The sequence below is a fragment of the Narcine bancroftii genome, chromosome 1, assembly GCF_036971445.1.
Source record: "Narcine bancroftii isolate sNarBan1 chromosome 1, sNarBan1.hap1, whole genome shotgun sequence".
NCBI classification, from domain to species: Eukaryota; Metazoa; Chordata; class Chondrichthyes; order Torpediniformes; family Narcinidae; genus Narcine; species Narcine bancroftii.
The window spans coordinates 90092927-90120810 of NC_091469.1; the positions used below are offsets into that span (position 1 = coordinate 90092927).

The 27884-nt window shown below is 39.8% G+C and overlaps 1 long non-coding RNA gene across 3 annotated transcripts; it reads right to left on the minus strand.

The window, feature by feature from the left end:
* Window positions 1-12133: 12133 nt before the first annotated feature.
* Window positions 12134-16922, minus strand: LOC138739916 (uncharacterized). Of its 3 annotated transcripts, none has more exons than XR_011342626.1 (3): window positions 16679-16922; window positions 13428-13703; window positions 12134-12462 (listed from the first exon to the last, which is right to left on the minus strand). It is a non-coding gene; the product is annotated as an uncharacterized lncRNA (long non-coding RNA). The 3 variants fall into 3 exon arrangements; XR_011342628.1 differs by lacking the exon at window positions 12134-12462 and adding an exon at window positions 12499-12569; XR_011342605.1 differs by lacking the exon at window positions 12134-12462 and having other exon boundaries at window positions 13427-13703.
* Window positions 16923-27884: the final 10962 nt, after the last annotated feature.

The following is a 27884-nucleotide window of genomic DNA, read 5'->3' on the forward strand; positions in this document are numbered from 1 at the left end:
GGTGAGAATAATTTGACATTTGGATCAGATTCATGTCAATGGGGGCTTGATGGTCAACATGTACTCGGTTGTCAAAATGAATTGTTTCCATGATGTATGATCCTACCACTCTGTGACAACTGATGCACACCTTCTGATCTGAACTGAACACCCTCAGTCTGGAATAAGCATTATGGGCAAAACATTTTTTGCAGTGAACAAAGTTGGAGAATTATTTTTTCATAAAGAACAAAATACGATTAATTTCTGGACTCAAGATTATTGTCCCAAATTTCACCAGTCATCACCATAATCCTTCGAACCTATTCCATATTTTCCTATTGTCAAGTCCTGTTAATCCTTAACTCTTAACCTGAGAAGAGTTTTATTCACTGCAAAGATGTTAATGTAGCATTTCTCCCACAAAAAAAAACATTTTTTGTAAATTTGATGTCAACCAGAATCTGCCAATGTTCAGGACAAGGAAAATCACCACAGGCTTAATAACTTGACCTGTGACATCATGGGCACAAGTCTTCACTCCTTCAAGGGCATCTACAAGAGGTAGTGTCTTCAGAAAGCAGCCTCTATCTTCAAGGACCCCCACCAATACTGCTACCATTGGGGAAAATGTACAGGAAACTGAAGATTATCACAGTAGCAAAAGGGGTGTTTCTCCTCTCTGCCATCAGATTTTTATAAGAACAATGAACTATAGACACCACCTTACTTTGTCATATTCTTTTTGCTTGCACTATATTTTAGTTATTTCTATTTATGTTGTAATTTGGTTTATCTAAATGTTTGCACACTGTGATGCTCCACAAACAACAAATATTGTGACATGTTCATGACACATATTCTAATTCTGATTCTGAACTGCAAAGTAATGCTAGATCCATGGATTTTTTTTATTGCAAACACACACAGGGACAGTGATAAAAATCCTCTAATTCCACTTCATATGCTGAAATTTAAAAAAAAAGATTTGGTCGATCAGGCTTTAATACATTTATTCCAAGATGACAAAGTCCTCACATTCTCAGATCACATCAACTATACACACTCATTATTCTATTCCATCTCAAAATCATAAATGATCCTTAGTCTTGACACATTTTTTGATTCAATAGCTCACAGCAACATGGTCAGTCTGTCAAACAGGTTTGAAGAGTGTGATTCACAATGGATTTAAAAACACTGAAATTTCTGGTCCAAGATCAAGGAAATTGATTTCAAAAACCTTGAAAACTATTATTCAAACATTAACAAGCAATGATTGCATTATTAAGCACCAAATAACCATTATATTCCCCACAGTAGGATAAGTGAAGCCGAATGAATGTTGCAGGCCTATTCTCAAATGGATCATTTCAATTTCAACACCAGTAAAGTTGTACTTTTAAACATATTTCCAGACAATTTATACCATGGGAATAAGCAGAACCAAATGGGTTGAGATAGTCTTCCAATATTTCTTAACAGGCTTGATGTGAAAGGTGTGGAGTTGATGTTTCCCCTGTCTAGGGATGAGGGTCCCAATGCTAAGACAGAGATAAGAAGAAAAGTTTTCAGCCAGTAGATGGTGAATCTTAGAAACTCATTATCACAGAGGGTTTGCGGAGGCTAAATCAAGATAGACACAGATAGGGTTTTAGGTATTCTGGGAATTAAGGAAGGTAAGTGCAGGAAAGTAGCTCAGAAGTCTTATCAAATAACAAAACAGGCACAAGAGTCCAAACATTGCTTTCCTATTTCTATTTTTTACTTGATAAGCCGATTCATTTGAAGATGAGATGAAAACAGGAATCTCATGGAGATTCAGGTGCAAATTCCCAAAGAACAGTATTTAATGATAGAAAAAAAAGTTTCTGAGTGAGACTGGAGAACTGTTGTAGCCATAGGTTGACAGAATAGAATGAATTGAAAGGGAAATTTTCTCTAGAATACCACATTATTATAATTACTGACAACCATAGAAATTATATGAAATTTGTAATATTAAACATCTGTATATGCAAACCCTGATTGTTCATTATATTCCATATATAGTCAGCTGCAAGAAAATTTCAAGAGACATGTTACATCATTTGGAATAGATGAAGTTATTAAAATTCAATCAAACTAGTGATTTTTTTCTCTGAAAGTTTTCATTTTATATATCATATGGATTATTAGGAGAACCAACTAAGTTCTGGATGAGGATTTCTTACACATATATTGAAAATACATTACAATACTGTATATGGAGACTTTTTGATTAAGTTGCACACTTTATTGTTGCTGTTACTTCAAACACTAGTTGTGGATCATAAGATAATCAGACACAATAATGGACAATGTTATTTGGCCAATGCACATGCATTTTTCTGCTGGATGCAAGGTGATACCCTTCTCCACTTTGGAGGTTGGGGGATGTTCAGCAGTATGGCAGAGCAGGCAGAGCTCCTTCTCCACAGTTGCAATGAGATCCATTTCAATCCTGATCTCTGATATCGTCGGTGGAGAGTTTGCACATTATCCCTTAAATAAAGTTGGTTCCATCCAAATGTTCTGGTTTCCTCCCACGTGCCAAAAGTTTGCTGGTTGCAAGTTCAATGGCCACTGTAAAGTTGTCCCAGTTTTAGGTGGGTGATAAAATTGATGGGAATGAGAAGAAAGTAGATTAATGGAAAATTAGAGGTGTGGGAATGGGATTTCCTGTGACTAGCATTGATAAGCTGAATGGCCTCCTTCTATGTAATAGGAAATGTGAACATTTTGTATCAAGGTTGATCTTATTTTCTTCTCATCTTCATGAACATAACATGGAATGATTAAAGTTAAGGGTGACTCAGTTTTGTGGTTAGCACAGTGCTGTTAAAGGGCCTGTGATCGGGACCAGGGTTCAAATCCCATGCTGCCTGCAAGGACATTGTACATTCTCCCTGTGTCCGCATGGGTTTTCCTCCTACTATTTGAAGTGTACCAGAGGTTGTACGTTAATTGGGCGTAATTGTGTGGCGCAGGCTCATGTACCTTAACTTTGGTATATAAATTACATTATTTGACCTGTTGAGTTTCTCCAGCACTGTGTTTTTTAAATTTTATTTTGTCTCTTGGTTTTGCAGAAGATGAACGTCTCTAACTGGTGGCCACCATTTAAGAAACTCTGAAACAGGAATCTGAATACTTTTGAAAGAGAAATGGATAAAGTCCTGATAAGCATAAGGGATTGAAAGGATACATGGGAATGCAGAATTGAGATGAATTGAGATGATCGGCCACATCAGGACCAAGACATTGAGTCACCTCTTCCTACTTCTAATCCATGTATTCACAGTATAGTAGTATGATAAAACTGTAATACACTCTTAAATTAGAGCACAATTTAACCCCATGCACCCCCGCCCCAGCTTCCATCAGGCAGAAGATATGTGTTTGAAACCTCAAATTTCCAGATTCAAGGACAACTTTTCCCTGCTGTTATCAGACCTTTGACTGGAACTCTCATTGGTAAAAGGTGATGCCTGTGCACTGTTTTAACTGTATGTTTCCCTACATCCTGTTCTTCGCACAAGGACAACTTAAAGCATTCAACCGTCAAGAAAACTGCCAGTGCAACACCAAAGTCCATTAGATAAGTGGAGTTTTACTTAATGGGCATTAGATGTCGATCCTCAAAATTGTCTCAGATTGTGTCAGTTTTATTAGCATAGGAAGAAACAGGTCCAAAATGTTCCTCAGTGTGTTATTTCAGTACAGAGAACCAATGCCAAAGGACATCCACTCAAAGTATAAACTAGGATGCCAAACAGTTTTAGATTGATAAATAAGATGATTAAATAAAAGGAAATCAAACAGCAAATGTGCGCCAAATTTTCTCATCAAACAATTTAATGCTGTGGATCTTTTATAATGACACCTTTCTTGTTCTTCTGACTATCCATCCTATAGGATGATGATTGTTTCTTTCAATCAGTTTGTGGGGTTTGATATGAGGATACCCCACTCCTCAGAAAGTAACAATGTTTGCATGAATGTATTTTGGTGAGTAGGGGCTGCACAGGTCCAGACCCACCCTCTTAACATCCCCTCCCAGATCCAGTGGCATGATGAGGTCCAAGATGGCTGGGAGAAGTTCTGTTGCAGTGAATGGCCAAACCAAGCTTTGATACAAGGGATTCCGTTCCCATGCTTCACGGCATGTGTTTGCTTGATGGCCACCGACCCTACAAGAGGGTTCATCTGCCCTTTAACAAGTCTTGTTTTTATCCTGCAGGGTGTCTAGCCACCCTCTGCATCAGGCAAGCCTGGTGGGGGAGCTGGTTTAGTCGCTGACCACCTGACCAGGCGACAGGTAGCGCTAGGTTACATGGTGCCAGTAGAACTCAGTGAATTTGTCCAGAAATGACACATAAATATGCAATGGATGAAGGGATATGTATCAAGTAAAAACAACAGAGTTTTAGTTTCATTTTGACATCATGTTCAGCACAGACAAGTAGGCTAAAGGGCCTGTTCCTGTGCTGTACTGTTTTATGTTCTATAATAAACATTTTGGTTGCTTTGTTTAGCTGACTTAATGCTACCTCTCTAAATGTAACAGCTCATGGTAGATGGCATTTGTGAATTTAGCACAATAACCAGGAAAACTTTATCCAGCACATCTCATCACACTTCCTCACTTCAAAGAGAAATCCATTTAGAGGAATTCATCTCAAAAAAACTTTTGCTATCGGATTTATCTCCAAAGATCCCGAACCAAAGGTTAACAAGCATCTATCATTTAAAATCAATTAGCCTTCAATTAACTTTAAGATATATTTTACTGATTCTGTTTTTCCTGCATTAGCTTCTGACTGACTGCCAAATCTCAGGAATACCAAACTGCATGCAGGGTTTCAGAATTGGAATATATGAATACATCTTTCTTTTTCAGTCTTTTTATTGTTTTTTGATAAAATAATAATATCAAATACATATGATATAAAGTTCAGGTAAAAGTCAATTAAAATTACAGATAGTAAGCAATGATAAACAAGATACAAAATGAAAAAAAAACCCTATAACTAATGTAATTTCTAATACATGGAGCGGGTCATGGGCCACCGAAATATGGCTTTTATATAATACAATACAGAATATGAGTCAGATATCAATTATACATTGCTTTATATAATCCTCAAAAAATGTGAAAAATCCTTGTGAGAATTTCACCTCACATTCCAATATTGAGATAGAAATTGTGATTATCTAAATGGATCAATCTCTTCTAGGTGTAGAAAAAAATGAAAATAAGGACAAATGAAAAAAAGAAGAAAAAAAACCATACTAATCTAACCCCTCCCACTAAACACATTCACCAGCAAATAAATTGTAAAGAATCAAGTATCGGCTCTCAGACTTTGAATAGAAAACCCCCAGAGCACCCCTGCCTAAGTAATCAAATTATGATCATAGTCCATGAATGGGCCCCATATCTTGCCATATTTTGTCAAATTTAACTTCGATCTCTTTAAACTTATATCTAATTTTCTCCAAATTCAAGCAAAACGTAACATCCTGTGACCATTGCATATGAGTTGGTGCTCTGGTGCCTTTCCATTGTATCAAAATTGCTCCTCTGATCATCAATGAACTAAAAGCTATTGTTCTCTTTTGAGTTGAATTCAAGGAAATCCTCACTTCTAGAGAATAGCCAAACACAACAATAAAAGGACATGGTTCTAATTTAATCCTAAAACTCTGTGATAGAGTTTTAAAGAATTGTTCCCAATGTTCTTGTAGTTCTCGATACTCCTAGAACATATGAATCAGTGAGGCCTCAAATATTTTACATTTGTCACATAGTGGATCAACATCAGGATCAGATATCCCAATCAACATTTCTTTTGCTATTTACAGCTTAGAAGTTTCTTAAAATCCTTGATGTTGAGGCTTCCCCAGTACTAAGATTTTAATCTTATCTGAATATTTGAATATATCAACCAATTAATGAAGATTAAACATCCATGTTTACGGCATTTCAATAAGGTAATATCATTTATTGGGAATTCAGGTAATAAATCAAACAATCACATTCCAGTATGAAAGGACTGGAGGATGATTTCAACATGAACTAAAATAATTCAACTTCCTTTTACATTTGTAAGCATATCATCTGATAGTCCCATGGCAAGGAGGCACTGAACACTTACTCTATTGCAAAGGGAGATATCATTCCATTAATAGAACAGACAACATTCTAATTCTATTAATTATGATTTGAAGATGTGCCATGAGGGTGATTGGGTGAGTGTTGCCAAATTATTCCAATTTTTAAACATGTTCAAAAAGTTAACTGTACTTAGGTTTTAGAGTTGAAATACAGTGGCCCACTAAGTCTGCACTATCAAACAATATTTTACTCTAATTCCATCTTAACTAATTTTTATTTCCCTCTCTCCATGCATTCCTGCACTCAACTACACAATGGGGGGGGGGGGGGAATGTTAAAGTGGTCAATTTCCATTCAAAGGAAACACATGGGGTCACAGGGAGGCAGTGAAAGCTCCATATGGATTGTGCTGGAGGTTAAAATTCTTCCTCAATCAACAATGAGAAGCTGGAGGATTTCATAAGGTCAGGCAGCATCCATGGAGGACAAAAGTCAAACAATCTTTTGGGTCGGGAACAATTATCAAGATTAAAATACAAAGGGATGATAGCAGGCACAAAAAGGGCAAGAGGTGATAGGATAATAGGGAAAAGAAGATGGGAGAGAAAGAGAGGCAGATAGAGTGGGAGAACTCTAGCAGGGTGGGGAGTGGTGAGAGGGGAAGTTTGAGAGAAAAGTGGGAGCAGGAGCAGTTGAAGGAGAAACAGAAACAATGAAACTGGATAGAGGGGAGAGTTCCCTAAAATTGGAAAATTAAATGCTTTTCTATTGGAGTTAAGGCTACGCTGAAGGAATGTGATATATTTATATCCACAAAACCATATAACAATTACAGTATGGAAACAGGCCATCTCAGCCCCTCTTGTCTGTACTGATCTAAGTGATCTCCTCTAGTCCCACCCTGCCTGCACTTTGCCCATAACCCTCCAATCCTCTCCCATCCATATACCTATCCAACTTTTTCTTAAAAGACAAAATTTACCTTTATGCAACCACCTCATCCGGAAGGTCATTCCACACAGCCACCACTCTCTCATGTTACTTCTGAACTTTTGCCCCCTAACTCTTAACTCGTGACCTCTTGTTTGAATCTCACCTACTCTCAAAGAACCTATTCACACCTACTGTCTATCCCTCTCATAATTTTAAATATCTCTATTAAATCCCCCCTCAACCTTCAATGCTCCAATGAATAAAGACCTAATCTACTCAATCTTTCTTTGTAATCTAGATTCTGAAATCCAGGCAACATTATATTTTGCTCACCCTGGCAAAGGAAGAACCAGAAGACAAACATGTCTGTGCAGAATGATGAGGGGAATGGTTATTTCTAAATCAATTATCCCTTCCGTGTACTTGCTGAGTGTAGCTTAAAAAAAAACAATTAATGAATTCTCTACAAACAATTGAATGTTTTGCTACAAGCAACAGCATTCACCCTCAGCCTGTACTGCAGGCTCAATCTCCATTGAATTTCCAGAATGAGATCACTTTTAATTGCTCAATGATGAACCTGCTTGGAACACCAGGCTTTACTTGATAATAGCTTACCCAAAGCTGATTAAAATGAAATGATAGGTTAATGGTGTAAAGCTAGAAGTACTTAAATGCTTGGTGGACCATGCAAATTATTTCTGACAAATTGCATCTGCCATCTCACTTATATCTTGGGTTTACCATTAGAAAAGTTTTCACATGGAACAGATTATTCAAATGACCGACTACATGGAATTGCTTTTTGCATTTTTTTTCCCTCGGCCTTAAGATCATTAAGAGTGCCCATTAAGTTGACAGAATGTTGAGAAGGCTGCTGCGCTACATGAAAATGAGTACGGTGTTATCCAGGGTGTCATCATTTCCTTTATTAAGATGGATGATGTGTGATCACGAGGAAGGCAACACAAAGGCAGAAATTTGTGAGAACGCAATGCCTCGTGACAGCTTTGTGGAGTTCCAAAGCCTTTGAGAATTGATAATTTGGAGGATACATCATGAAAGTTTGGAGTCAAATCTAGATGTCAATTTGTCCAATTGGTGGTAGGTCATCATTTAAGCAATTTTGGTTGAGCGAATGACAGTGTAGAACACCAAAAATCAAAATCAGACTCAGAATTTACTTTCATGAATGTGTCACAAAATTTGTTATTCTGTGGCAGTATTACAGTGCAAGTAGTGCTATAAATTACATTTCAAAATAAATAAATGGAATGAAAAATAGGATAAAATAAGGTCACGTCTGTGGTTCATTGCCCATTCAGAAATCTGATGGCAGAGTGGAAGAAGCTGTCCTTGTCTTGTCATCAGACTCCTTTACCACCTTCCAATTGGTAACAGCGTGAAGAGAGCTTGGGCATCTTTGAGGATAGAGTCTGCTTTCTTAAGACACTACCTATTGCATATGTCCTGGATGGAGTGAATACTGATGTCCATGATGTCACTGGGTGAGTTATCAACTCTCAGGAGTTTTTCCTACTCTGTGCATTGACACCTCCAGACACTGACAGAATCAGTCAGAATGCTCTCCATGGTACACGTGTAGAAATTTTCGAGAGTCTTTGGTAACATACCAAATCTCTTCAAACTCCTCACAAAGTATAGCCACTGGTGAGCCTTCTTCGTGATTGCATTGACAAGAAGGGTCCTGGACAGATCCTCGGAAATGTTGACACCCAGGAATTTGTTACTACTTATCAGCCAGTTCTAAAATATCTTTTGCAGCCACCACAGTTATAAGTCTCCATTGAACATCTTATCCCAAATGCAGTGCAAATAACATATCATATGCAATATTAAACTATGGACATTAATTTCTCCTTTTATAAGGATGTTTGACATAACTGACTGACTTCAGTATTGAGGTCAGAATGTTTCAAAAGGATGCTGTTGATAAGAAAGTAACTTGAAGGATGCCAGCTTGCTGCATGAGTAACACACGAAAGTCTGCAGGCACTATGCCCCTCTCCCCCCATCATTTTGCTGGGTGTCTGCCTACATTTTGCTCTTACCTTGATGAGGGGTTCAAGCCAAAAACATTGGTTATGTGTTTTATCTTTGCTCTATAAAGTAAACGGTTTGACGTGCTGAGTTTCTTCAGCATTGTGTTTTTATTAGCTGGCTCTATGAGCCATTTTACACATAAAATACCTTTGTGGATATTTTAAAATACTGACATTTTCGCAGCCTCCTCATAATGAATAAAGAGGAACTTGAGACATGGTGAAAAATCATCAACTTGAAATGTTAAATGGCTTTTATTCCCTATGGATATTGTCTGACCTCTGTTTTTATTTCTGATTTCCAGCAGTTAAAGTAAAGATGAGAAATAATGAGGCAACATTTGTGCATCCACATATTCAATATGTTGGAACATGAGAGAATGCGGTTGATGGATTCTGGAGTAAAATGATTTTTTCCTCTGATGTAGCTCACCCCACTGAATTCCTCCAGCAAATTGATTTTTTTTACACACAATAGTTTGGTTGTCAATGGTTTCTTGATTTGTAAGCAATAAATTCAAGCTATAAATTGATCAGACTTGGAGATTGTACATGAAATTTAGCTCAGATAAAACTGAAGTAATGCCTTTTCAGAAGTTAAACCAGGTCACAACATAAAATGTGAGTGCAGACCTTTGTGGAGTGTATTTGAACAGCAAGACTTTGGGACACAAGTGCACAGTGGGTACACAGGTGGACAAGGAAATGAAGAGGGTACATGGTATGTTTACTCTCATCAACCGAGGCATTTAGAATTGGAGTAAGGATATCATGTAGCAGTTGTACAGTTCATTGGTTTGGGCACACAGTGAGTATTTTGAATGTATGTGTTTAAGATGGAGAGGGTGCAGAAATCACAGCCTGGATTAGAAAGAGATTGAATGGGTTAGGACTGTTTATCCCAAAGCAAAAAAAAAAGCTGAGGGGTGTCATGATAGGGGTCTATAAAATTGACAGGTGAGATAGTCAGTGTGTTTTTTTTTCTAGGGTAGGGGTGTTGGAAACTTGAGGAGATAATTTAAAAAATATATTTTATTTAAAATGCTTCCATCCATGTAATTGATAAATGTTTAAATAAAACAGTGGTAATTGTTTCTTTTTAAATTACAATGGTTTGTTTGATGGTTTTTACCCTACCCTTACCTTCCCCTCTCTCCCACACAAAACTATACAAAAAATATAAATGAGATATAGTTATATTAATTATAGAAAGGAAAGAAGAAAGTAGTTTCCTGGATTGCTCAATGTGTCAGTTTGCACACTGGGATCCCACAGTATTGAATCAGCAGTTTTATGGAAGAAAAATTTTACAGGCTTCAAGAGGCTCTCCAAATTTGCAAGAAAAATGTAGCATATTGATTTCTTAAATTGCATGTAATTTTCTCCAATAGTATACAACTTTGAATTTTTACATTCCATCTCTCCATATCTAAATATGTGTTTGATTTCCAAGTTATTGCTATAAACTTCCTTGCCACTGCCAATGCTATTCTGATAAATTTTGTTTGGTAGATTGATAATTTTAACTTAGGTCTTGTTCCTTTTATATTTCCCCCCAAAAGTCTGGATTTTGTGGAAATATGTTACCTGTAATTTTCAGTAAAAAATACTTTCCTAAGTCCACCCAAAAAGGCCTTACTTTAGAACATGACCAAGTAGAGTGAAAAAATGTTCCTGTCTCTAAAACATGTATCTGATAAGTCTGATTTCATTCTATTCAATTTTTGAGGCATTAAATATAATTGTTGTAGGTAATTATATTGAATTGATCTATACCTTACATTTATAATGTTTGTCATACACTCTCGACAAAGATCTGACCATCTTTTCTAATCAATTGTGATAATTAGATCTACCTCCCATTTCTGCCTGGATTTATGGATTCCCTGTTTAATAGAACCTGTCTTTAATGAAAAGTACATTGCAGAAGAACATTTCTTAGTATTATCTCTCCTGACAAGAGTTTCCAGTTCACTGCAAGGCAGTAAAAACATTTTGGACCTAACTTTTCCCGCAAAAAAGAGTATTCCAGGTTATTTCATATTTATTCTTTAATTGTTGAAATGACATCAATTGACCTTGTTCATAACAATCTTCAATATTTTAATGTCTTTATGAAACTAAATATTTTAAAATTGCTAATCTTTAGTAAAAGATTCTTTTGAATCAAAGGTGTCATATATGGTACTTACTTTTGTTCCAATTTCATTATTTATCTGATTTCAGATAATAATTAAATGTTTCAACAATAGTGCTTCTTTCACACCAGTTCTTTGAACTTTGAATCCCATCTATATATAAATTTCTCTGCTAATTTCACACCTATTTTATCCAACTCTATTTTGACCCATGCTGGTTTTCCTGATCCCTCAAAATAAAATCTTATTTGAGCTATCTTATAATAAGTCTTAACATTAGGAAGCTGTAAACCTCCCAATTCACATTTTCATGCTAATCTCTCAATAGAAACTCTTGGCATTTTACATTTCCAAAGAAATTTATTTACATGTTTATTTAATTCTTAAAAAAAAAACTTTTGTGGTAATAGTATTGGTAAGGTTTGAAAAAAATATATTGTATTTTTGGAAAAATATTCATCTTAATACAGTCAACCCTTCTTACTAATGTTATTGGCAAGCTCACCCATTCTTGGAGGACATAATTTAAAGCAAAATTTAGGTGCATTTTTTTCAACACAGAGGATGAAGGGAATGAGCTGTTAGAAGAAGCAGTAGGGGTGAGTACAATTAAACAGTTAAAAGAAATTTTGGCAGGTACAGGCATAGAAACATTTTAGAGGAATATGGGTTAAACATAAGGAAATGAGATGAGCATAGGTAGTGATCTTCTTAGGAAGGGATGGACTTGTCTTTCTATGAATCAAAGGAAAGAAAATCACTGAACTTAAAACATCAGGAATTTTATGTCAACTTAATCATTCCAACACTTCCATAAGATCAGGTTCAGGTAGAAACAATTTAATTTAAATTAGTTTTCATTTAGGCATAAAACATGGTAACAGGTCCTTCTGGCCCATGAGCCTATGCCACCCAAATTCCCATATTAACCAATAATCTCCATATGTTTTGCAGGGTGGGAGGAAAACAAGGTGTCCAGAGGAAACCCACGCAGACAGGGGGAGAACATACACACTCCTTATAGGCAGTGCCAGATTCGAACCCTATTCACTGGTGCTATAATCACATTGTGCTCACTGCTGCACTAACATTGACACCACATTTGAGAACATGTCCATCCCTCCTCAGCAGCAGGTCTGCTGGCTATTGTGGCTCTGAGATCTTGAAGAAGATCACTGATTGTTGCCATGTGCTGATTGCAAAACATCACCTAAAGCACAGAAGGAAAAAAAATTACAAATATTTTGGAAATACAAATTATTTATTCTGATTGAACTGGAAGAAACATCTTGATTTAACCATTGCAGATGCCTTTTCCTAAGTGGAGGGAAATTGGAAAAATGAGAAACCTTTCACATAGAGTGCTGGCATGTGTAACTCAGTTCAGCATTTGTCTGTGTTTAAATTCAATATACCCTGTGGTCTATTGAAAAAGAACCTCCACCATGAAATAAAAGAAGAAAATATTTGAAATATCCAGTTCAGAAGAGTCAATGTTTCAGGCTGTTGACCTTTTTATTCTGATCAAAGTTTTGATTCAGAGTCATCAACCTGATTGTTAACTATGTTTTACTCTCTCCACAGATGCACCTTGATTAAATATTCATTGACACATTCAGCATGCTAACAAGCCCTCTGGCCCATGAGCCTGTGCTATCCAATTACACCCAATTGACCAACTACCCCTGCTATGTTTTGAGATTTGAGTGGTGGGAGGAAACCAGAGCACCTGAAGGAAAACCACACAGACACAGGGAGGATGTACAAACTCTTTACAGACAGCGCCAAATTTAAATGCCAATCGCTGATGCTGCAATAGTGTTCACTAATCGCTGTGCTAATCATTCAGATTTCAATCATTTGGTTTTTTTTTGTTATGAGACAATGTCAGGAGTATTGTGAGGGGCATTAAATTTGTAAAGACAAACCCATCAGTTCAACCCCTCTCTTATTTCCAGACAGCCTCACAATTTACTATTTCTCATTTGTACCTTTGATTAATTTACCACTTACCCATATCAAGGGTAATTTACAGCAGCTAATTATCCAACCAGCACATTTTAGAATTTGGGATGAATTCAGCTGAAATCCACCCAGAGCACATTGACATCACAGATTCCTGGAGACAACTCCAGAAATCTAGATCTGCAGGTCATAGTTTCCTTCACTATTCACCTGAACCATACTCCTCGTTTTTTTTCCACAAGGTCATTCAGTCATTAGTGTGACGATTAGTGTTCAAAAGGACAAGAATGAGTCTGCAATATTTAATTCTTTCTGGATGTTCATTTCTGCAGATGATAACTTTGATGATATGAAGAAATTATTGTAGATAAGGAAGTTCTTCTAAATTACTTTGAAGACAAAATTAAATGACTGATTGGATATTGTGGCTCTGAGATCTTGAAGAAGATCACTGATCATTGCCACCTGTTGATTGCAGAACATCACCTAAAGCACAGAAGGAAACAAAAATTACAAATATTTTGGAAATACAAGTTAGTTATTTTGATTGAACTGGAAGAAAGGTCTTGATTTAACTGTTGCAAATGACTTTTCCTAATGGAGGGAAAAGTCACTTTTTTCTTTCATTTTTTTGTTTAGAGTATTTCTAATAAATTTAAATTGAAATTAGTCAATCAAATTTATTGATGTAGTTCATTTACAGTTTATCTAAACAGTTTATAATTAGCCTGAAGATTAAAAGTTTTAAGCTATATATTTTTTACACAAAACTATCCTAGCTTGTTATTTCTTTCAGTCTTCCCGTTCTCTTTTTGCTTAAAAGGGAACTTTGTTGAGAAAGAGTTTGAAAGTGAGCAATCAAAAACCAACAACTTAAGTTATAATTCTCCTTTTGAGAAAATAAAATGCTGTGGTTAGTAAAAATCTGAAAGAAAATTCTTCCACTGAACCAGATAGTGAATGCCAATTGATATTTGAACAGAAGATTGATCACACACAAACTTGAACCTGGTTGTGAATAAAGAACAGGCTTGAAGTTATTTTCTTCTCCTCAGCTCATGAATTCTGAACCTTTCTCAAAGGGCTTCACAATGGATAACATTATATCAGGGACTTAGCAAAAGAACGCAACAAAAATTTTTGACTTATTTTATGTCTGAGAGTACAGAAGAGTTGAGGGATAACTACACTTGGATAATAGAAGGTGTGACAAATCATTTCCTCTGAGAACTATAGAATTCGATAGTTTGTGTGTGTGAAGTGCTCTGCCTTAAAAAAAAAGTTCTGGATGATTCTCAAAGACATCTATGAACAAAAAGCCTCTTCTATTTTATATGAGACTTCATTTAGGTTCAGATCAATAGGATAAGCTGGGAAACCTGCGTGCAGCTCAAAAGAAAATGGGGGAGGGGCACTCTGACTCTGAGACCCTTCATCCAAGCAGTTGAAGGGGACACAAATCTTGATTGAAACACAGAAACAGGAGGAGGCTATTCCATTTCACCTTGAGCAGTCTGTTCCTCAACCCCAGATCAATGCTGATGGTTGTTTTCATGCCTAATGAAAGTTGCTGTATGACAGTCAGAAAACTTCAGTTCACCTCACATTCAGAGCCTTTGGAGATAATTAAGTCCCGTATCTTCACATGGTTTCTGAAGAAAGGTATATTTTGATTTCACTCTTGAGTGCCCTGGATCTAATTATGAAATGATACTCCTTACATATATGATTCCTTCAACAGGGAAACTACTTTTCCTCGTTTGTGCTAATCGCCCAACTGCACACATCAAGTATAATGTTAAGGCTCAAATTTTCCAAGATCTGGTCCAAATTGAGAACATGGAAGATGACAATTTATAATTGGACTCACTAAAAAGGTGATAACAACCCTGGTATTATTTGCACAATATATAGCAACATTTGTAAATTTATGAATCTAGTCTCAAAAGATTGATAGTAAGAAAAAGCTCAAACTGGAAAGGCACAACAAAGAAACAAAATTAAATTTGACTGACATAAGATTTTTTGATATCTCTGCAATGCCATGAAAATTACTGTTATTTTTCCAGCATCCTTGATGTTGCTTGAAACTTTCCTGGTGTGCCGCTGGAAGAGTACTGATGAAAATTAGAACCTGGGTTCAGTCCTCCCCTCGGGAGTTGTCATGTGGAATCTATAGTGTCTTCCAGAGACCACATGGAATTCCTCCAGGTGATCCTGTTTCCTCCCACATCTCAAAGACTGGAAGGTTGGTTGGTTCACTGCCCGCCTAGATGTAGTAGTGGAAGGATGTGTCAGTAAGTTTGTAGATTGACACAAAGCTTGGAGGAGTTTTGGATAGTGCTGAAGGTTGTCATAGGCTACAAAAGGATATAGACAGGAAGAAAGTTGGATGGAAAAGTGGCAAATGGAGTTCAATTGGATAAGTTTGGGATGGTGTATTTTGGAAGGTCAAATCAGAAGACTGAGTACAGGTTTAATGGTCCGATATTAAACACTGTGGAGCAACAGATGAACCTGGAATGCCTTGTCAGGGATGATGGTGGAGGCTGAAACATAAGGGGTATTTAAGAGACTCTTAAACAGGCACAAGGCAGAAAAATATACAGAGGCTTATAAAGTAAGAAGGATTCAGTATTTTTCTTTTTTATCTGATAGGAATGTATAGGTTAGCACAACATTGAGGGCCAAAGTTCCTGTACGATGCGGCAATGTGTGGTGTAAAATACAACTGACAGTTGTGCGGCACCAATGACACAATTGCATGTGGCAAGGGATTAAAAACTATAAGAGACCACAAGACAGCCTTGCGAGTCAAAGATAGCAACACCTCCCTTCTGGACTGACTGAACATTTACTTCAGATGAGAAGAACAGACTGATAGTGAAGGAAGTTCCGTGTCCCCCTGATGAACCTGCGCCCTGCATAGCTGTGGTTGAGGTGATGAGAAACCTATCCGCACAAGGCAGTGGGACCAAAGAACATACCTGATTGGGTATTGAAGGACTGCACAGACCAATTGATGGAGTTCATTATGGAAATCATCAACATGTTACGATATGCCTGGTCAAGTACTGGGGTACTGGGGGACTGTGCAGACTAACTGATGGAGATCCTCAATGGACATATGCAACACATCATTACATCCTGGTTGGGTGCTGAAGTAGTGCCCAAATCAAATGACAGAGGACATTACAGACATCTGCATCATGCTACTACATACCTGGTCGGGGAGTGAAGGAGTGCACAAATCAACTGACGGAGGTCCTTACAGACATCCTTATCACATTACTGCAGTAGTTCACCTTCTCCACAGGTTTCAAAACAGCCACCATTATCCCAGTACCAAGGAGGGTGACAGTAACAGGTCTCAATGACCATCGCCAAGTGGCACTGACCTCCACCATTATGAATGCTTTTAACGTCTGGTGATGGAAGGAATCAAAGAGCATCTGACCCACCTGGAGAAGGATGCCTCATGTAGCCTACTGTTCATTGATTTCCACTCAGCATTTAATATGATTTTTCTCCAAATGCTGGTGGGGAGGCTGTCCTTGCTGGATTTAACATCTCTCTCTCTAATTGGATCAAGACTTCCTAAAGGAAAGACTACCATCTTTCAGGATGGCAGAAGAACGTCAAGCACCATCATGCTGAATACTGGTGTACCTCAGGGCAAGTATGCTTAGCCAGCTCCTGCTCACATAACTGACTCACAATTGCAATGACAGATGACACAACAGTAATTGGCCTCATTAGCAATAGTAATGAGCTGCACAATAGAGAAGAGGTGGAAAATCACATAAAATGGTTTGAGAATAACAACCTGGATAAGGCAAATGAGATGATTGACATCTCCTCACTTGTCCGGAAGACTCAACAGTGACTGCACTTCCTGAGAAGACTGGAGCCACCATCTTGTCAACCCTTTGTAGGAGCACTATTGAGTGTAGTATGGTTTCTGTAGAGCATTGGATTAGAGGTCAATCCACAGGACCATAAGATTGGCAGACAGGATCACTGGTGTCTCTCCTCCACATCCCTCCCCCCACCCCAGCCAATTAACATGATCTACTGGGATCGCTGTCTGAAGAGGGCTCACAAAATCATTGAGGACCCCTTCCACCCTGCACAGCATCTTTTAGCTACTCCTGTCAGGAAAGAAATTAATGAGTATCAGAGTTAGAACACCAGGCTGATAAAACAGCTTCTTTCTTCCAATGCTGAGACAACTGAAGAACTGTTCATACTGGCCCCCAAGACTCTATTGTTATTTTAATAATATTTATTTATATATGGTGGTGAATCTGTGGAATTCATTGCCACAGAGGGCAGTAGAGGTAGGTTCATTAAATATATTTAAGAGGGAATTAGATATATTTCTTCAGTATCAGGGTATTGAAGGTTACGGAGGGAAGGCGGGGACGGGGTACTGAACTTTAAGATCAGCCATGATCTCGTTGAATGGCGGAGCAGGCTCGAAGGGTCGAATGTTTCTATGTTTCTATGTTTCTATGTATACTTTATCACCTCCTCAAACAAAAAACTCCATCAAGTAGATGACCTGCCTCACACAAAGGCATGCTGCCTGTTGCCAATCATCCATGTCATTTTAAATGCACATAAATCTTATCCCTATGTGTATTCCCCACAAACTTTCCTACCCCATGTTAGCAGAGAGGTTTTTTTTAAAGTACCAGGAATGTATTAAATACACTGGACAACAATTTTTTTCAAAAGGTTTGCTTCCTGAAAAAAAAAATTGGGATTATTTTTGACAACTTCAAACTGAACATAAAAAATTTCAGATTTGCTGTATTATGTTGGAAGTTGGAGAAACATCAAATTATTTTTTATTGAATTTAGCATGTTTAATCACATTAAGATGATGACACTTTGTGTTAGTTCAACTGAACTAAAATTTTTTTCTGCTGATTTTTGTTTGTACTCAGCATCTGATGCCTCTCATGTCAGTGTCCAACAATAGTCAACCAGCATTAAGAGATTCCAGTTGCACGGATACCACTTTTCTATGGTCGCAATGTCCTGGTGAAACATTGTCAATGACCGCACCGAGATCAGCAGGGAAGAAGTTCAAGTGTAATTCTTCCTCAGGAGTTTGCGGAGTAGCTAGTGGAGTTGTTCAAGTGAACCGGTATGGACTTGAAAGGCCAACATGGCCTGTTTCCGTGCTGTAAACGTTATATGGTTATATGGTTATATGTATCGTTTGTATGTCTGTTATATCTGTACATGGGTTTGTGCGTTTTTGTACCGAGGACCAGAGAAAACTGTTTTGCTGGGTTTTACCTGTACAATCAATCAGTTGAGAATAAACTTGAACTTGAATAACCCAGCTGCCTGCCAATATCCAAATACAGACTTCCAAAATCCAAACCAAACCTGACTCTTGAAATCATGATCATCCTCCACATGGCTAATGTCCTAATGCTCTCCGCTCCACTATCAACACTCCGCTATACTTCACCACCTCCTGACCCCATCATCAATTTTAAAATATATTTCCATTTTCCAAAAACAATCTAGACGAGCTTTTGAAGTTAACACAGTCTGATACTGGTTTTATTAATCTCTTTATATGGCATCATATTGATTTCTTAAGCTTACCTTTCGGGGCACCAAACAATATCAACTATTTTCTTACGTATGTGTCACTGACACAAAGTACTTGATTGCATTTCTAATGTGGGGGAATAAATTGTTGATTTTCCATAATTGAACAGTATTTCATAGTATTATCTATCAGGCTTTATCTTTATAATGCACATTTGGTATAAAACTGTCACTGCGGAATGGATTTATATGCACCTGTTTTATGAAGATAAATGGATGTGAAAACACTGCACTTCAAACTTGGTCACTCATTTATCATAGTGATGTGGAGATCAGCTTACTGTGACATACACCCTGAATTAGAATGAACATTTGCACCATTATGCTCAGAAGATCTGGGGGAGCAAGTCTCAGAGGATCAACAAATGTGATGCATTGTCCTACAGTTTGCTCCTATCCCATAGCCAAATAATTCACTCCATTCAGGTGCACCTATCTTTTATTCAACATACATACTTCGCTGCAGTGAAAGATAAAAGGGGAAATTTACCTTGTAATACAAGATAGTTCCATTGCTTTGGTTCATAATGCCTCAAAAAAAATTGCAATTTGAATTAACAGCACAGATTCAATAAATTGCTGTTATTTTGAGGAATTAAAATGGAATAAGGCCTCACAGTTTCAGATTATGAATTTTCATCGTTAATTTCGACAGAAATACACTGAAAACCATTACAGTTCAACTTCCAATCACCACGGAGGTGGGGGGTGGGGGTGGGCGGGTGGCGAAACGTAGTTGAGATTGTTGTCTACAATTGCACTTGGCGGATGTCGCGTGATAACTGAATCAGAAGTTATTACAGTGAATATGATACAAAATTGTAGTTTTGTGACGGCATTACAGTTTAAATATTGCTCTAAATTAAATTTAAAAATACATTTGTGCAAAAATAAGAGAAAGTGAGTTAGTGTCTGTTGTTCACTGTCCATTCATAAATCTGATGGCAGAGGGGAAGAAGCCGTCATTGTGCCATTGGGTGTTTGTCCTCAGGCTCCTGTTTCTCTTTCCCAATTGTAGCAGAGAGAAGAGGGCATGGCCTGGATGGTGGGGGTCTTTGAGGATAAAGGCTGCTGTCTTAAGATACTGCCTCTTGTAGATGTCCTCGATGGAGTGGAGACTGTTGGCTATGATGGCACTGGCTAAGTTTGCAAATCTCTGTAGTTTTTTCTTGTGAAATGCTTTTATTTATTTACATTTATTAAGAGATACAGGCTCATTCACCCCACAAGCCCATGCCACCCAAACATGATATGCCCATTTACCTACCAAACCCCATAAATCTTTGGTACATGGGTGGAGACCAGAGCTTTAGAAAGAAATGCATGTGAAGGATATGCAAATTCCTTACAGACAGTGGTAGATTCACACAAAAACTGAAATGTGCATTCATCTGCTTATTGGTATGAGGTGTGCAAGGATTTTCCCTGGCTAATTTCTCTTGAAGACACCGATTTCTTTTATGACTTCAAAATCTTTATCCTTTCTTGTTCCCACTGCGTGCCCAGAAGAATAAGTTCATTCCTCAATGAGTTTTAAGGTAACTGGGGATTCATTTCAATAGCATCAAACTTGCCTTATTTAATTTCTGTAATATAATTAAACGGTAGCAAATATAGGCTAAATAATAATCACAGAATCCTTGATAAAACCAGTAGTCAGATAAACTATTGATTGTGTGGTCCCCAGAATATATTAATCAAACAATAATCATATTTTGAGAGCATATTTTGCTGAATTATTTATATTGCTACAGGAATTTCAGGTAATCTTTACAAATTTTACATCATTTTTGAGATGCAAGTTGAAAGAAAAATTACAGTATTTGTTCTGGAAGCAGCAAATCTGGCCGCTTGTCAAACTACGGCTTTTCTGATGATTGAAATGAAACATGAAAGTCTGCAGATGCTGTGATTGTAGTAAAACCCCAAATATATCTGGAGAAACTCAGCAGGTTTTGCAACATCCATAGGAGGCAAAGGTGCAGTATATAACCAATGTTCGGGCGTGAGCGCTTCATCAAGGTATAAGCAAAAAGCAGGCAGGAGAATTAATACAAAGGTGGTGGGAAGAGGGAAGAAGGGACAGGGGGAGGAGCACAGATCAACAGTCAAGATGTCAGAGGTGAACATTGATGGGACACCAAGAAAAACTAAGTTGAGAATTGATTGGGGTAGGAGGTAGCTCTCTGAATGTACAGGTTAGAGGAATGAAGACAGAGGAAGAGGGGAGAGAGAGAGAGAGAGAGAGAGAGAGAGAGAGAGAGAGAGAGAGAGAGAGAGAGAGAGAGAGAGAGGGTAGGAAGGTCAAAACTAAAACTGGAAAAGTAGATGTTAATGTCATCCGGTTGGAGATGAACAAATGGAATATGAGGAGTGTTCCTCCACCAGAATCAATAGATGACCCCTACAGATTCACAAGTGAAGTGTTGTCATCTACTGCATGTGGTGCTCCCATTGAGGTCTCTTCTACATTGGAGAGACAGAACAGACTGGGAGATCACATCATTAAGCTCCTTCACTCTGTCAACTGCAATAGTGGAAACCCATTTCAATTCTCCACCCCATTCCCATGCTGACAAGTCTGTCCATTGTCTTGTGCACTGCCAGTCTGAGACCACTCACAATTTGGAGAAGTAGCATCTTGTATTTCTTCAAGGGTACCCTCCAACCAGATGGGGTTAACATTTCCTTCTTTGGTTAGCACCCTCCTCTCCAAATCCCTCTCATTCCCTATCCATCTGTCTCCAATCCTCCAGGACTGCATTCAGAGAGATACTTCAACAAAGCATATAGATATGTTTTTGGGAGATAAATTGGGAAAGGTTTGTTAGAGTAGGTTACATATAAATACTTTAAAACTGATCTTTTTTGAAATACTGGAGCTCTGACCCTTGCTAGACATATCAGCTCCACAGCTTTAGCAAGAGCTTTGTGACTCAAGTGACTTCACTCAGAGATTGTTGTTTACAAAAGGCAACAGATGAAAGATCTTGTTGGAGCCACATATTGTCTGAAAGAGAGCAATATTTAAACTGTAATGCTGTCGTTTTGCAAGCAGACAGAGTCAATCAGGCTTTATCTCAGAGAGAGAGAGAGAGAGAGAGACACACACACAGAGATCATTTCTACCATCTTTACAGAAGGTGGGACTGGAACAGGACAAGCTGGCAAGCTTGTGGAAAGCCCCATTTGGAAGACGGCCTGGTCAAAGCCCTTGTGGTTCATGCAAGAGGAGAGGACTGGCCATTTAATGTTTCACTTGGAATAAGAGATTTCAAACCATAGTATTCTCCCTATCCACTGGCCCATTACCCCGAAGGTTGTAACTAGTTGTCCTGCTCGTGGCAATGGGCAATGCCCCTGGTCAACACATACTGGTGCAGCTCATCACTCATAAAAGAAGGCCTCAGGTCACTGTTGATATAACTGGGGACCCAAACAGAGTGGAGAGGCTGCGCAGGGCCTTGATGACTGTGGCAGCGGTCATGTCCAAGCAGGGAATGGCAAATGTGAAACGGAAGTATTCATCAATGAGGTTAAGAAAATATACATTGCAGTCAATGGAGGGCAGGGGCCCTTTAAAATTGACACTGAGTCACTCAAATGGGTGGGTGGCTTTAATTAATTGAGTCCTGTCTGGTTGGTAGAAGTGTGGCTTGCACTCAGCGCAGACCTGGCAGTTCTTTGTCATGGACCTGATCTTGTCGATGGAATATGGCAGGTTGTATGATTTACAAATGTGAAAAAACCTGGTAACTCCAGGATGACAGAGATCATTGTGGAGGTTTGGCAGCCAGATGATCTGTATACTGGCACAAGTCCCACGGGACAGGGCATCTATCATTAAATTTACCTGGCCGGTACAGAATGTCATAATTGTAGGAGGACAGTTAAATTCTACACCTTAGTATTCTGTTATTTTTAATTTTGCCCCTCCGTTGATTATTAAACATGAACCCAGCAATGCATTGATCAGTCAACAGGGCAAAGGGGGGGGCGGGGGTTGAAGAGGGCAGGTTGCATGGTTTGAAAATTGCTGGATATACACAGTGAGGGGTGGATGGTGCCCATAGAACTCCATCATCAAACTTTTAAGGTGACACTGAAATCAAGTCCCAATAGTACAGCAACGCAGAGCTGAAACATTACCATCAGTCTAGGGTCCTTATATTCAGTACTCTGCACCATTAGAATCACTACACAGAAGCCCTGGACCTGGATGTCTGCTTTATACGACTTGGATGCTAAGGAGATGTCTTGGGTAAACTTATACCTCTCATTTTGTTCATTTTAGATTGGTCACAGTGTTTGAGCTACCGAAAGAAAATAGACACACACACCGAGAGCAGTTCAGTTTATACAAATGTTTATTACTAATTCAAAAGCTGATTTTACACTACAATATGCAAGCCCTTCCCAACTATACTTATCAACGCTTGGACTGGTCCCAACTGCCGAAGCGAGGCAACGACTGCACACTTGTAGTAGGTTGTCAGGGCGCTGGTAGCAGCTTCTCCACCTCCCCCGACCGGGACGTTGCTTGGACTCTGGCTGTTCTTCCTTCTTGACAAGGGGTGTTCCCACCCCTCGGAGAGTCTAAACTTCAGCAGCAGGACCACAGGCTTATATACCCCAAAAACAATTAATCATGCGTCTACTCCTTCTAATATTTGTCAGTCAAAATCAAAACTGAACATTATATTCTACAATTTAGAAGATTAATTATTATGGAACCAGGATTTTATTATTTCCTGGTTTATCTCGTAGATACAAAGACTTATTAAAACTTCTCGAGCAAGACAGGTTGTGACCAATTCGTCAATTTCAGAGTGTTGCATTTGACAATGGCTTTCCCTGGGCCTCACAGTGGAATTCCATTTCAAAGTGTATCTTCAGATAAGTCCCCATGGCTGAGTTTAATTACATCTGCTAGTTCTGAAAGTAAGGTGACTTGCATGTGGACCCAGTGTCATCAGTTCCACATAAGCAAAAAGCATCTGGGTACATGGTTTTAATCCTCCATTACATTCCACCCCTTGGTCACAATCTGTCATTTGCGAGGCCTAACCAGTATTTGAGTACAGAGGGAGCGAAAAAAGAGAAATCAAAACAACAATTACAAAGATAAGCAATGACGCGAGCAACCAACGGAGGATAGTGTGGCCCACTCCCCCAATTGTAGCAGTTAGCCATGAGAAAGGATTCCAACCAAGGCTCAAATTATCCTTGTTGGCCACAATACCCAGATACTGGAGCTCACGAACAGATTTTGAAACATGCTGAACAAAAACATATTTATATAAGCTGCACTTGAGGCTGGTGACCGAGGACTTCCTTGGTGTAATGCATCGGACCGTGTTTCCCACGTGGAACTCCCTTGGAATGTCCTCGACATTACAAATCCAATTGCTGGCATCAAAGCAGCTGTTAAGCCAGATCACCAGGAGTGTAAAATGGAGAACCTGGAACAAAGAACCCTGACACATGTCACTCACGATACCATAAGCGTTCAGTGTTTAAACAGACTAAATCATCCTGTCCCTCAATAGCTACCCATCGAGTGTTACCCTGGGAAGGTGTCACTATTTCCCCTTTTACAGCAGGGCCACTACCTGGTGATGCCACCCATATCTTTTGTCCAACATTTTCTAGTTCGGGAATGGGGGGCAATGACTGTTATTCCTCTGGAATAGGCTGTAATTCAGGAGCGTGAAGAAGTCGATGGAAAGGTGTACCTCCTTTTAAAGGGAGATGATTCAAATTGTCGACTGCCTGCTGCAGCACATGGCACCATCCCTTCTGGGTCCCCAGTGATGTTAAGAAACGAACTTGTTCCTTCAGCAAGCCGTTCATTCGTTGAACTAACCCGGCAGCCTGCGGTTAATAAGGAAAATGGTGAACCCATAAAATACCGTTGCCATTTGCCCAATCACAGATTGCTTTCCCGGAGAAGTGCGAGCCATTATCAGAGTGAATCTCCTCTGGAACATCATAACGATAAATCAAATGGTTTAGTCCTTGGATAGTGCTAGCTTGGTCAGCCGTCTTGGTGGGAAAAGCAAAAACCAGGCCCGAAAAGGTGCCAACCATTACTAGGACGTAATGTTTACCCATACAGTCTAGCATGGGGCCTATGTAATCAATTTGCCAGACCGCAGCTGAGTGAGCACCCCGTTTTATTCGGCCATGCGGACCAGGTGGAACGGTGTGGAACTTCACAAGCTGACATTCTGGGCATGTACGTACGACCATGCGGACATCATCCTGATGGACGGATAAAGCATGTGTACGGGCCCACATAGCTGATCCCTTCTCCCCCAAATGACCACTCTGTTCATGTGCCCATCGAGCCAGGGGGACGGTATCAGCACGGCTGATAGTGGCAGGCTGATATGCTACTGCATTATGTTGAGCCATGTTAGTCACCATATTGGTATGGGCATCAACGTGATAAACGGTTATTTCATGATGGTGGGAAGCATCCCACAACAGCTGCCACAACTCTTTGCCCCATACTGGGCGGTCATGTATCATCCAGTTGTTCTTTTGCAAATCAGGCATCCATACCACAAGTTCATTAGCCATAGCCCAGGAATCAGTAAACAGGCGAAGAGGGTGATCATGGGGATCTAGTGGTAAAGTGACCGCCTTCAACTCAGTATACTGACTGGAGCCACCATCCCCCTCCTCTGATAAGTGAGTTCCTGACCTGGGATGGTAAGCCACCTGTTCATGTATGTGGCCCACCCCTTCAGGCCCTCTGGTCGCACGACTCTGAATATACCACTTCCATTTAACAATAGAAGACTGCTGAGCCCTCCCGATCTTTAGATTAGCATCATTAGCCAGGACACAATTCATTATTGGAAGTGCAGGTCGTAATTGAATATCTGCATCGCCTGTCATTCTTTCAGTCTCTAGCAGGGCCCAGTAACAGGCTAGTAACTGTTGTTCAAAAACTGAATAACGAGTGGCAGCCTCGGGCATGGTACGTGACCAGAATCCCAGCGGGATTCGGCGACCCTCTTGTTTCTGCCAGAGGCTCCAGGAGGCCACATCATCGATATAATGGTGAATTGAGAGGGAAGGCGATACTGGAAGGTCGGTGAAGGTATACTGGCACCCCTTCCAGGTAAAGGCGAACTGATATTGTGAGTCCTCAGCTATAAGAATAATGAAGAAAGCGTTAGCGAGATCAATGTCAGCATACCATGTTCCTGAGTTCCCAGTAGCAATGTTTTCAATAAGGGTAACAATGTCCAGAACTGCTGAAGCAAATGGTGCGGCATGTTTGTTCAAAAAACGATAATCAACTGTCATTCTCCAGGAGCTGTCCGGCTTCTGGACCGGCCAAACAGGGCTATTAAAGGGCGACGTTGCGGGCCTCACTACCCCTTCTTCTTGCAGAGCATCGATGGTGGCAGTAATCTCTTCCTGCCCCCCAGGGAGACGATATTGTGGAATGCACACCGGTTTCATGGGGGCTGGCACCATCACAGGATCCCACTTAGCCTGACCCACTACTAGTTTTTTTGTAATAGTTCGAATTCCAAATTCAAATCCCCCTTGGCTAGTATTAAGGGCCATACCGGCCAACATATTAATACCCAGGATACACTCGTCAGTAGCAGCCACCAGGGCATGTAACCAGACAGGGGAAGGGCTATCACCCACCATGGCACAGACTTTTATTTCCTTTGCCAGGGTGACTGCTCCTCCCAACCCCTCTATTCGAAAGGCCGGTCCAGTCCAGAGGTCGGGGTTACCAGGAATCACCGAGTGCTCTGCACCCGTGTCGACCAAAGCCAAGTATTGGCGATCATTACCCCCACCCCAGTGGATTGTTAACGGTATGTAGGGCCGCGGATCCCCGTGTGTGCGCCGTGTCTCGATGGAGTAGACACGGGAATCCTGCCCACACCTTCAGGCTTGAGAAGGGTTCGGGGGCTTCCAGGACCACATGCTATTGTTATCTTTAAGAGCCTGTTTAACCCATTGTTTTACCTCATCATGAGTAACTGGAGCAGGAGAAGCTGGCTAGATAGAAGCAGCAGTGGGAGCAGAAAGCACAGCTGGGCCAGGAGGACTCAGCAGCTGGGGATGATGTTCCCCTGCTTTTCTCTTATAAAGGCCATAAAGGACCGCAGTAGGTTTCCCATCAATATCACTTTTAGGTACGCCTAACTTTATCAAGGTTAGAAAAAGGTCCTTTCTTGTCGGTCCGTTATTAGCAGCAGGCCCTCTCCTTTCATCCTGCTTGTCTGATTTAACCTGGGCTGTACCTGAGTGGATTTTACTTCCCAACTCAAATTCTCGAAGCCCAGATAAGGCGTGCATCACCTCAGACACAATGTGCCCAATTAGCGGACTAGTTACGGACAGAACCAATCCCCGTGTGGTGGGTTGGGCGGAACGAACCAATCTGGAATGCATTCCGGCCGTGAATATCTCTTCATCAGGGCTCCCCCCATGTACCCACAGCCTCAAACACCCTGCATACAAGACAGAGGCCAGGGCCTGTTGACGAATTACTGCTATACCCTCCTCTGGGGTTCTCCAATTGTTTTGCAAATGTAAATCCCAATCTATTGGTGATGGGTATACTCGTAGCAAGGCATCCCCTAGAGTAGTAAGTAAGTAATCCATCTCTCTCCCTCTACCCCGCAGCTCAGCAGTGACCCTGATATCAGTAGATAATGTTCCTAATCCCAACAATTCCTCAGGGGTTAAAAATACATTACCCCGCCCCCCACCTTGTTCCCAGACACGCAGGAGCCAGGCTGCCAGAGTTTCTCCTGCCTTTTGCCTAAATCGATCTCTAATGGCAGCCAGTTCTTTTACAGAGAAATCACGTATCATTGACTGTTTCCGACCCCTGTTCCCACTTTGGCCCCCAGGGCCCTCCACCCAGTCTAGGGGAGGATTCCGAGGCCATCCCATAGAGGGAGTAGGCCATAGAGCATCAGCAGGTGTTTGGGTATTTTCCCTTGGGTCCACTTGGGAGACCGGGGTATCTATCCCTTCAATCTCTAC